The sequence below is a fragment of the Bombus bifarius genome, unplaced genomic scaffold (assembly GCF_011952205.1).
Source record: "Bombus bifarius isolate JDL3187 unplaced genomic scaffold, Bbif_JDL3187 scf7180000008047, whole genome shotgun sequence".
NCBI classification, from domain to species: Eukaryota; Metazoa; Arthropoda; class Insecta; order Hymenoptera; family Apidae; genus Bombus; species Bombus bifarius.
In genome coordinates, this window is record NW_022884413.1 from 426,997 (window position 1) to 439,134 (window position 12,138).

Here is a 12,138-nt window from a genome sequence, read left to right on the forward strand (position 1 = left end):
AATAGAATGAAATTTTAATACAATAAATCCTACTAATTGGCAGAACGAAACAATTAAAAGGAATTATCTTTTATATTGATATGTAAATCGAATTTTTGAGGCAAACTTTAAAACAGTTAATATTTACATAAGATCGTCAAAGGAAATGTGACGATTTTCAAGCTAAATTTTTTAATAGATCCTTTGGATAGAATGCTTTAAATTTTCACGCTAAATTTTAAAATAGGATTTTCGAACGCAATATTTTGACTATTCCAAAGTACTATTTAACTAAGCCAAATCTTACAGAAGATAGAATTCTCGTACGAAAAATGTAAATTTTCGATGGAAGAATGTTTTGAATCAAAAATCAATTTTAATATTTTTGAATAAAATTTTCGTGAATTTCATTTACACTTTCGAAATCTTTTTCAGTAGTAAAGTTTACGATCGTTAATTTTCTTGCGCGAATCTCTACGCGAGCGCACTTCTGGTTGTCCCGTAGTTTTTGCTTCTTCCGTATGAAGGTTAGGGGGAAAAAAAAAAGAAAAAGACGAAATCAGCTGATTCGATGGCTTCGAACGCGCGTCCTACGATGCATAAAAGACGTTCTTCTTTTTTTTTCTCACGGAGAGAAAACACGATAGACGGCGTGCACATATTTTTCCGGTCAACGATCATCGTGATCGACAACTCTTTTCTAATTCTCTTTTCCTCTCACGCTGAGCATGAAACCGTTTCTCGTGACTCAGCATCGTTTAAAACGAACGTTTCTTACTTTTTCTCGACGCACGGCTGTCAATGGAAAGTTCTATAACTGTTACGCTAATTATTTGGGCCAATTAGATGCGATTTCGTTACAAGAAATCAACCACGCTCAATTGAATCTTTCGACTTTCTTTTATATTTCGCGGAATAATAATTATCGTGCAAATTTTCTTTATGTAAAATAAAACATCGTCGTCGTTCGTTCTTACTTTTCGTTCGTTATGGAGTTAACAGCGGAGAATTTTAATTTGCCAGAGAAATTCATTTTTTCAGAATGAATTGTACGGTTCGAATTTTAATTTCTATTTAATACATTTTCTCCCGGATTTTTTTTTAGGATTCTTTAGACATTATACGTTTCAGTTCGGAATTTAATTAAGAAGATTTAATTAGTCCCAATTCGCGCTAGGATTTCAGCTACAGCGTATAATTTCAGATGTAGCTTGTACAGCTTCGCTCACTTTTTATTTACGTTCGCTGTACTTTCTCTTGTATTTTCACGAGCTGATTCTACACAAAAATTAGCACAATTACGAGAAATTTATTGCGAGTAACATCGTAGGCAGATTGCAGCAACATGATCGTGATAATATCATTTTTGAATTTTAAATCTCTTCGATGTATTCTACAACAAATATTTCCTTCAAACAATTTAATTAAATTCCAATAGCAAGTCATGAACCAAATTATACGTTCCCATAAACGATTCTAACAAATTATCTTTTACAAATAATAACGCAAGATATGTTCCTCTTCCCATTCAAAAAGATATCGACAAAAAATTGAGAACTACCATAATCGATACCAGACTAACTTCTTCAACTTTTCCGCCTGGCTCACATTTTACGACGAAAAGTTTCTATTAATCCAACTTCCTAACCGAGTTGTCGGCACTCTAAGAATCGCGTGGCTCATCGGTGGAGATTAAATCGACCGGAAGCGGCGTGCTTCATCCGGATATTGGCGGAAGCCCGTTCACGAAAGGGATTAATTTACGTCGTAAGAAGCAAAACGCGATCGTGTTCGATCCAATCTCAAGAATGGGTCGAAGAAATCGTGTTTTCCTCGCTGTGTTGGCTTATTCGTGAAATTTTCCGCTAAATCGCGAATATTCGATGACCCGTGCAACTGTGCGCGATAATTTTGCGCATGAAATGGCTTAAAGGAAGAAATACAGTGCTTGTTTTTTGGAGGAATATTGGGGTTGAGAGTTTCATGTTGTCTTTTTAGACGAACACCGATTTTGGGAAATCGTTTTCTTCTCAATAATTTATTGTTTCGCGTATACGACCTTTGTAATCTGTCTAATTAATTTATCGTTTCTTCTTCCTTTTGTTATTTGAAAAAAAATTCTATCGAATAAAACAAGTTGCGAGTTTTCTTTTGCCCTTTTGACTGACAAAGGCAATTTAAAAAAAAAATTGTTTTCGTTTCGTTGGAGAATTTTTCGAGAAAATATTCCATCGGAAAATCGAGTTAAAAGAAGAAAAATAACGGGTAGGAGCAACAAAGCGAATGTAATTAACTATCTCGTACGCCTATTCATTACTGCATACTAGATAGTGAAAATGACGTTTCGTCATGCATAGAAAGCACAAACGATGATTCCAATCAGGCCGATGCTGCTTGAAATAATGGTGTTGTCTCACGCAAAACAGGAAAAATTGGACCGTGAAGTAATCGCGCGATCGGTAGGGTGCTCGATGGAACGAGACAACGCGACATGTAACCCGGAAATGGTGATGGATCGGTCAAAAATTGCCTGTCCGCTTCCGACGTAAGGAAACTTGTCTCTTTATTTTCGAGTTACGAGCCCGTCAAGATCCATCGTGTTAGGAAGAAACAAAGCTCTTCGAGGAAAGCACTCTGCTGCATTAAGACTAATAGCACGCTTCCTGGTCGTTACTTCATAGAACGTGGCCGTTGCTCGCCTCGATGCCAGGGGAACCATCGGAGACGTTATGTTTTAGAGGGAATTCTTAATGTTTAGCGAGAAGAAATGGTCCACTGGAAGGAAAAAAAGATTCCAGACCATAGTTCTAGTTTATTATGTATAGTTCGAGTACTTTTCGAATACCTTTCACTGGGAAATTATCTGTAGAATTTAGCGCAAAAGTGTGTTTATCTTGGTTTTGCGATAAAATTCTATTTTACATATTTCTACGTATCTGTAAATATTAAATTGGTAAACCGAAATGTAAATTTCACTCATCTGACAGTACTTGAGAGTATCTGAATCTACAGTTGTCATTTTGGCTCTTTTATTTTTATTATAACACGATATCGAGTGAAACGTACGTATGTAGATGTTTGTATATCGTAAAAATATAGAATTTTCAAACCTTTCATTTTCGCATCATACAGCAGGTTGAGAATGTTTTGCATTGTGTCGCTTTCAAAGCATATCGTACATACGATGACCAGAAACTGAGGTGGAAGAACATCGAAATAAGTGGCGAGTAGGCTACTCCGAATTAAGCTTGCACAAACAACCTATTCTACTTAAATTTTAGCGATCTCTACTCTCAAAAATTCGCAAGATTCGATGTGAAACCTGATAGCTAGAATCTTATACCTTCTCAAACGTTCGTAAAACCTACTGATAACCTTCTGCTATACTAAATTCCCTCTGATATCGCGTTAATAATAATTTGATGATACACACGAGCGTCTGACGCTTGTTAAGCGGTCAGCTAACCGTCAACACATAGGTAGATCAGGAAGAAGAACAGGAAACTGAGAAGAAAGAGAGAGAGATGGAAGGAAAGAACGAAAAAGGTGAGTCGAAGGAAGGCACAGTGCGACTGCCGTACACTGGCCTATCCAATTTCTCGTGGAAACCGAAGCCGAAGAAGGCTCTTGGATTACACGAGTGGGAGCAGCAAAGTGATCTTGAGTTACTCTATGTAACACGCGACACTTTACTCGCTAAGTGTACCTCCACGCTCTGTTTCGGCTGTCTCACCGACGTCACCCGTTATATTGTCCTCTTTGGGACCGGAAAGTCGTAGGGTTCAAGGCGTTCCTCCTCGATATCTTCTACTGTTGATAGTACAAGGGGAATTCTTTATTTAGGACGTCTGATAAATAGATATAAATAGAGAAATTGTAATGGAAAATATTTTGAAACATCGTTATTAGCTGTAGAGTAATTGTAACAACATGAAGTATCGATCAAGTACATTTAGGTTATTCGACAATGATGCGCAAATAGATAAATTGTTCTCGAGAATATTTAGAAATATTATTACTATTTTCCTTTGCCAAATTTTCAATCGTAATATGTTGTTCATATGAGGTTGTTCGTTTTACAAGGAAATAATAGATGCACGATGCTTGTTCTTTTATATTAGTTTATTGAATTATGCACAAACATAATATTAGAGATAGAACAAAATGGGTTATACCTAATTCAATAAAATAATATAAAACAGAGATTGTTGTTCATCTATTATCACCTTATGAAACGAAAGAAACTTTTCTTTGCCTAACCTAATATTATAATTAATATCACGTTGATTTAATTAATATTACACAGCGTGACATCGATGGGACTCGTGTGGTTATTACATTCATATATCTGGTCTTCTTCGCATAAAAATGAGTGTGGGATATAATTAAATAGAGAATGCAAGAGAGAATTAAATTCAAAAGTATAAAAATTTATGGACGACGTTCGGTATAGCGTTGCTATAGTTAAGAAGAGTATTTGTGAAAGAGTATCTTTACGAAGGTGTTTTGTTTGGTGAGTAAATTTTTGTTGCACTCATTTATACCGTATTACTGTCTCATTTTTCGCTCTATCTTCGTTATTTTCCCGAGCTATCCAAAAAAAAGATTCTTCTCGAGGGTGAAAAATATCATTAGAGCTCGTCTTTTTCCCGTCGTCCCGGTGACTGCACGTTAACGGGGATTAAGGGGATAGAAGCTTAATCTTTTTCAAAATTCATGATTCCTACCGTGGGATGCGCCTGTCAGCTCTAATCTTGGTCGTCCGAGAAAGGTCGTCTCTATCCGACTGAATGCTTGAAATTTTTATTCCCTCGACAAATTTATCTCATTTCTTATATCGAAATTTAGATCGCCGCAACAGTTGATTCCAGCGAAATTTACTCGACGAAGAAGAAGAAAAAAGGAGAAAGGGGAAAGGAAAGAAGGGCTACAAAAATCTTCAACTTCAACAATAGTTCCAAAGAACAGAGGAGAGGAGACAAAGACAGACAAAAGAGAGAGAGCAAGAGATAGAGAGAGAGAGAGAACAAAAAGGAAAAAATTCGAATTACAAGGGAAATCGAAACCGTGTATCTCTCAGTGCGTATATTCGACAGATCGTTTGTCAAACCGAAACAGGCTGATGGAAACAGCGATTCGACGAAGGATACGTTCCATTCTGGAAATTGGTCGGCTGAAACGAGCTGGCCAAATATAGTAATTAGAGGGTACATAATTGCGGGAGTTCGGAATGGTCGGTGATCAAAGGCGAACCGTTTGCCCTTTTCCGTTCATTCGACGTCGCACCGCGCATATTGGGCTTCTGTGCAAAACATTCCACCAAGAATCCACACGAGGGTCTGCGGAAATTTACGCTACGCCCTCCGTTTCCTGTCTGCCATCGTATCTTTAGTCTGTACGAGGACAAATTCTTGATCAGAGAAAAAACGACAAAAAATTCCCCGCTTTCGTCCCTTTTCTTTTCTTATTTATCCGCTGCTTGTGTACGATCCATGAAATAATGATATTCAACAACTGACTACGACGACTTATGTGTCTTGAAAATGAATATACATCAAGTGATGTATCACAGTGTCATTTACTGACATTCTTCGCTAAATCCGAAGGGTAGTTGGACACTGAAAAAGTATCGTTTCATGGAGATGTCCAGGAGATTAGCTGCGACTCCGTTGGGATGATTGGCATCTTTTGCCAAATCGAGAGATTTCTTCCATTAATCGTGGGAATGTCGGTTTCCTCGTTGATTTGGCGTCTCGAAACATACCAATCTGCACTCTCGATGGCTCTTTAGAGCTTCTTGTTTTGCCATCTTTCTATAATTTTTAAATTACGATCAAGCTTGTTGAATGGTTAACTATATTGGGTTGATTTTATCCGAGAAAGATAACTGAGACTTTCTATGAGTCAACATTCTTATCAATTATTTCTGCGCATTGCAATTGTTATTATTATTATTATTATTATTATTAAAATAAGTATGAAATCGATATTTATACTTAAAATTCCTTATGCAAACTCATCAGTTTCATCCAAAATCTCTCAACCATCGTCCAAACTCACAAACTCCGGCATCGTAGCCCTCGATTACTCAAATTCCCCAAAAAGAGCGCACCATCGTCACTTCTACCTTAAAACTGTAATCGTTTTACCCAATAAAAAGCACTTCTAATCACTGTTACCCTCATCCAGGCTACGGTATCTGTCCGTGTGCCGACACGTTCCACGGATACAACGCCAAAGGCGCAACAAACAACCGGTCTTAATCGAGCCTCCGGTCATCCCAGTCGTTTCTTTGTTCACCGTAAGGTCGGGATCGCCGTAGACCGATCGGGATTCCATCGAAATTAAGCGATTGAACCGACTGCTCGGCCTGCAAACGTCGCTTTGTACTTGATCCGTTATCAAAGGCAACCATTATGGCCAGTCCTCCTAGTTGGATTCATGGAAGACCGTGGATTCAAAGGAACTCTGGTTGCAGCCGATATTCATCGCGAAAACGGAGATACTATGTGCCTTGTCTCTTGGCAGAGGACTGCGAGAGAAACGGATGCTCGTGGAAACGGATGTCGTTCCTTTGGAGAATGGAGAGCGTGGGGCGAGTAGATGTGATTGTCCTTCCGGCTAGGAAGATGTTCTTGTTGATTGAGAAATCGGGGACGGAAGCGTGTTTGTTTCGTGATGATTTCAGGGGGCTTTTACGAGTTTATGGCGAGATCGTAAGATTGTGTAAATTCACGTATTCTTTCTAGATACAGATAGAAACATTTTTTATGAATCGAAGAAATTTCTAGTAGGTTTTTATGAATTACATAGAAGTTTCGTGGATTTTTGTGGACTTTTCGCGAAGGACAAAATTCGATAGACTTTATATTAGATTAGGTAGAATTAAGGGTAAGTTTTGATGAATAAAATTGTATTTGAATTTTGTATTAGATTAGATAGGATTAAGGGCAAGTTTTGACGAATAAAATTATATTTGAAATATCGAGCAAAATTTCTCTTTTACGTCTATGGTACAGGTTTGCGATGATTTCATACTATATCGTAGATACGTTGTGGGAAGTTATATCGAGTACAAACATAACGAGACAACGCGATATATATCCATCCATATCGGGACGAGCAAATCATGCGATCTCTCATCTGTAACCAGTTTCCAGTGATAATCCCATTTCCAGCAGATAATTATTATCCCTCGTCGAATGACTTAACAACTCGTTTCCCGTAGCAAACGAGTTTACATGGTCTAATGGTAGCCAGGTTCCTCGATTAACTTAATCAAATCGATCGGTTTTCATCGCTGAAAAATCTTACGCAGCGCCACTTTATACTCGACCATCTTACACAGAAACTTTTTGCAAAATAATGGTTTCTGTCGCACAAATCACAAAGTACAAAGTAAAATCAAACAATCGAAAATTCAATAATGATAATTTCTAATCGTCTCACAGTTATCTAATTATTACGATCGTACATAATCCTCGGATACCATTTAAAGATCGACGTTTCTTAAAGAAATACCACTGGCAGGTCATTTAAATGGAAACTTCTCCGAGTGACGTTTCTAAGACTGCAGGTCTCGCGATTGTTTCTCGAGCTTTTCCCATGTCACGATTTCCCAGTGATCAGCGATGGGAAAACGAAAGGGAAGCGCAGGCGATATCGTCAACGTTGAATTAAACGATCCTTCCGCTCTCGTGCCTCGTAACTTTAGACTGAAAGTGCTGTATCGTGTTTCGCGTGGTTTCTTCGATTTACCCGCCCGATGAGATCGAACTTTCCGTCCCGAAACGCTTGTTAGAAATCCCGCTGGTTCTCTGCCCGCTACAGGAAGTAGCCAAAAATTCGATCGATAACGGTAGACACATAAATTTCTCGTTACGACGTCTTAGAATCGTGTAAAGTATACATTTTGTTTAGAATTCGAACGATACGGCATTTTAAAAAATATTTTAAAACATTTGTCCAAGCCGGTTTAGACGAAATTGTTTGTTTTACTCATTTTTGTAGCGTATCTTGCAAATAATAAAATGGATACTTTAAAGTTACAAGATGATGGAAAATGATTTTTAAAACGAACCTATAATTAATTCGCTCTAAATGTATAAAAAATCTTTGATATAAAAATTTCCTTATTCTTCGTATCCTCGTTCCGCATAATACAAGCCTAATTCGTCTTTATATTATTCGAAGCCTAGCCCTTCGACCTGTACCTAATTTTTCATACGAAATATCTGAAAAATCGCCAACGACCCTGCATTAACCCCAAGTTCCTGTCGTTTTCGCAGCTCCTTCCTACTAAAACGCGTGCACGTGCGCCTGCATTCACCAGTTCACACGTCCTGCACCTCGAGGACCGCATTAGGACGAGTGCACGTCGTTTCGACCCCCTTCGATTCGATAGGGTTGCGAGTGGTGTTAATGCAACCCCTCGATCAACCGACCATTGTTTATTGTTAACGTGTACCGTGCGAGATTGTGTCGGAAACGACGAATCGTTGATGCGCGTGTGTCCCACGAGTCCATTGAATTTCGACGATTGTCCGCTTTCGTATTCTAATCGATTGGGGTCATCGAGGATGTTTCTATTATTTTTTACAACGCCGCGACGTGGGAAAAGAGGTAGCAATGAACGTTTATCGTAGATAAAATAAATTTCGTCGATTAAGCGTCGTATACGTACTGGCAAAATATTGGGTGCGAATTAAAAATGCACACTCGCGATTATTTATTATGAAAGACTTTCATTTATAGTTGGAAATGACACGGGAATAATCGATTTGCCAATTCTTAACAGTTAAAATTCTTTTTGCCAATTCTTATGTCACTTGGCAGTTAAAAGAGGCTATTTTTTATATGATGTAGATAAAAAAAGTGACCTGTCACGTGCAAAGATATATTTTTTTTTTCAAAAACGAGTGTTGAACTCAAGAATTTTTGCATAAAACCCACCAGGAATAATTACGATTCGATCGCATATTATTACAAAATAATATTCTTCTCCTACGCGACTATTCTATCCGACTATCCTACGGTCAGCCCTTTGCCCAAAACTATTAAAAAGATTACAAATTAATCTCGAGCAATCTAAAAGCTGAAGAAATAATTTGTTCACATACATTACATGGTAAATGGTATAAAATGCACGAAGCGGTGTTATGTTCAGACAAGATTCGAAGACCCACTTTTAAATGGCACGGTTCGAGGCTAAATTTCAACTTGTCCATTTAAATTTCCCGCAAGATTTAAAAGTCACTTCGCAATGGATGACTCTCTCTCGTGATACGCAACATAGGAGACAAGTTTCGTTCGAGTGGCTCGATTAATTAACGCAACGTCGTTGACGATCGGCCGGTCCTCAAAGAGGCTCCGATTTTTTCCAAGCGGAAAGACGCGTAAAACGCGGGAAAAACGGTAACGAGGCCGCGTTCGCGCATCAAAGACGCCTCGAATGGCTCAAAAGGTCTCGCTTAAATTCCACTTACGGTCCTCCTCGCTTTTTCGTGCACAGGGCTTTACCGTCCAAGCTCTTTGATGCAAACGCGTTTACTCGCGTTCGCGCTCTTCCGCTCGGGTCACAGGATAAGCTTCCGGTATTCCTTTGGCGTAAACAGCCTCCTCCAAAGGATCATTGCTGCCTTTGCCTGGTTAATTTCGGATTCGTTCATTCCGTTATACGAATAATTGGTAATTGAATTGAGAATTTTAAGAGGTTTAAATTATTTGTTCATCCGTTTGGCATCCTTTGGACTATTTTGTACAAAGATTGATAACAAAGAGATAAGCGGTTTTATCAAGTCGGATGAATTGTCTCAATAGCTTCGCGCGATGGAAAAATCGTTGGAATAGCAAGTTCGAAGGTTCTTTATTGCTCGAGATTAATTTGTAATCTTCTTAATAGTTTTAGGCAAAGGGTCAACCGTAGGATAGTTGGATAGAATGGTCGCGTAGGAGAAGAAAATTTTCATCAAAAGTCGAGAATATGATGAGACTGAGACGCATATAATATTTAGTTTCTACATTTACTTTTTGCAAAGATAATTCTTATCTGTTTAAGCTTATACATGAAAAGAGACAAGAGACTTCCATACTGAGTAAATAGCTCGATCTACGGCGTAAATTCTACGCGTTTCAGTTAAAAATTAATCTCACAATTAACGGAGCAACGAGCAACAATATCACCAAACTGTGTAGAGGAACGATGAACGTCGACCTCGTCGCTGTGTAATTTCCGTGCGACGCTCGCAGTTTCGCATGTATATCATGGTATGATTCATTGAGCAACGATGGGACTCTGAACGCTTCTGTGTGCACTTCCGACCAAGCGCAATGTTACCCGGAAATTCTACTGGTTTTAGTCACCTCCCGGCCATATCGTTTCTCGTCTCCGAATCTCCTGCAAGCTCTGTATCGTTTGGCCGAACTTATGAATTTTCCAGTTACGATATTCGATGTTTAATACCTACGTTTATAACATGTATGGAAACTCGATAATGTTCATCAACGATATATCTAGTTTCATTAATTTTTTAATTTATATTATTTAAAGAACGTAATAAAATCTGTCCTATCTACGTCAGTATTAAGTACCACACAGATTAAACATCAATTTGGGGAAGAAATTAAACTTGGAAACAGCGGTTCCAACCTATTTTAAAGTATCTCCGATTTCTCAATTTTTCAAAAAAGAAAGACCAAAAATAAGTATCGATATTCGATAATAATTCGTTAAAACGTGAAATCTTCTTTTTTTCTCGTATCGAGATACGCGAAGCTGGCGAGCTGGAATTTTATTTTAACGGCGTCAACGAGGAACACCCGGTAATTGGAATCCATGGGAGGAACCCCATTATAACCGGGTCAGGATCCTCCCATAGAGTGGCCTGCAGCCGAAAAAAGGAAATAAATGAATCTCTATTCGCAAAGACCCCAAGCGGATTACGGGTAAGAGGCTTACATAAGAATAAACCGAAGGGTTTCTCGCGGCTCGGCCACTTTTGCTATCATATTTCATATTAACCGCTGATTAAAATCGATTTTTCCGCGGTGACATGCGAGACACGAGCCGTTTCGTCGACCTCCGTAATGATTCACGACCGATCGATTTTTCACAAGGCGAAAAATATTTTATTTTTAATCTCGATTCACGAAGCATTGGAGAAAATTTGAAAATCTATCGACATGTTGAAACATTTCTGAGTATTTCCTATTTTAGTTTCCTTTAAAACGTTATTTAAGGATAGCTTTATTTCCGGAGGAAACGCGAGCGACGATTGCGACTGTTTATTCGAACAGCTTTTTTCATTGCGACTTTTTAAATTCGATCGCTGCGGTTTCAGGACCTCGATCATTTTTGTCGTGACTTTTTGAAGTGGTATAGTTCGATATAATAGAATCGACGAATTGCAAACGCGAATAATTGAATTTTTACATTGCGGTTGCTTGTCTGTCGAAATATCTCCTATTTTCTTTTTTTTTTTACTGCCAATTTCCAAAATTGAATCGTTGTAGACCGTAATATAGTTTCGAGTCGACAATTCACAAACTTCATTATACGAGATGATTCAATTTTACGGCAATCTAAATTTTCGCGATATTCAAATTTCATAATATAGAATTTTTATGTAAAATTGAAAATACGGATTCTATGAAGATTGTCTATATTTGATTTTTAGAAGGACGTTGACGCGAATCGTTGTTTATGGAAATTGAAAAAAAGACAAGAAGAAGGAAAAAATACGCGAACGACTCGCGTCGCAGCATCACTCGAAAATTTCCATTTCCGCGTTCACCATCGGGTTCATGGTGGTCGGTGGCGGCGGGATCAATAAACGCAGGTGCCGGCAATGGCAACTGCAACAAGCACGATCCGAGTGCAATGGCCATCGATTAATAATTAACACACGGTTTCGTGGCTATAATATAACATAACAGTCGGTTTTTCTTAACGGTAAATACTTTCTTTCGAACAATTTCATTTCCAACGAAACCATCTTTTAATCGTTTAAAACAGATTATTCGACAGAAACCTATCGACGAAATAGATTCCATAGATACTTCTTTTCAACTAATGTTTCGTACATTAATTCTTTGTAAAAACAAATATCACGTCTTCAAATATTTTATAAACGATCTCATTTATAACTTTCATAAACGATC

At 38.1% G+C, this 12,138-nt stretch overlaps 1 protein-coding gene across 13 annotated transcripts in view; it reads right to left on the reverse strand.

Annotated features, from left to right (window-relative positions):
• Positions 1 to 12,138, reverse strand: part of LOC117207984 (protein sprint) — a 157,133-nt gene that overhangs the window by 41,020 nt on the left and 103,975 nt on the right. The window lies entirely within an intron of this gene.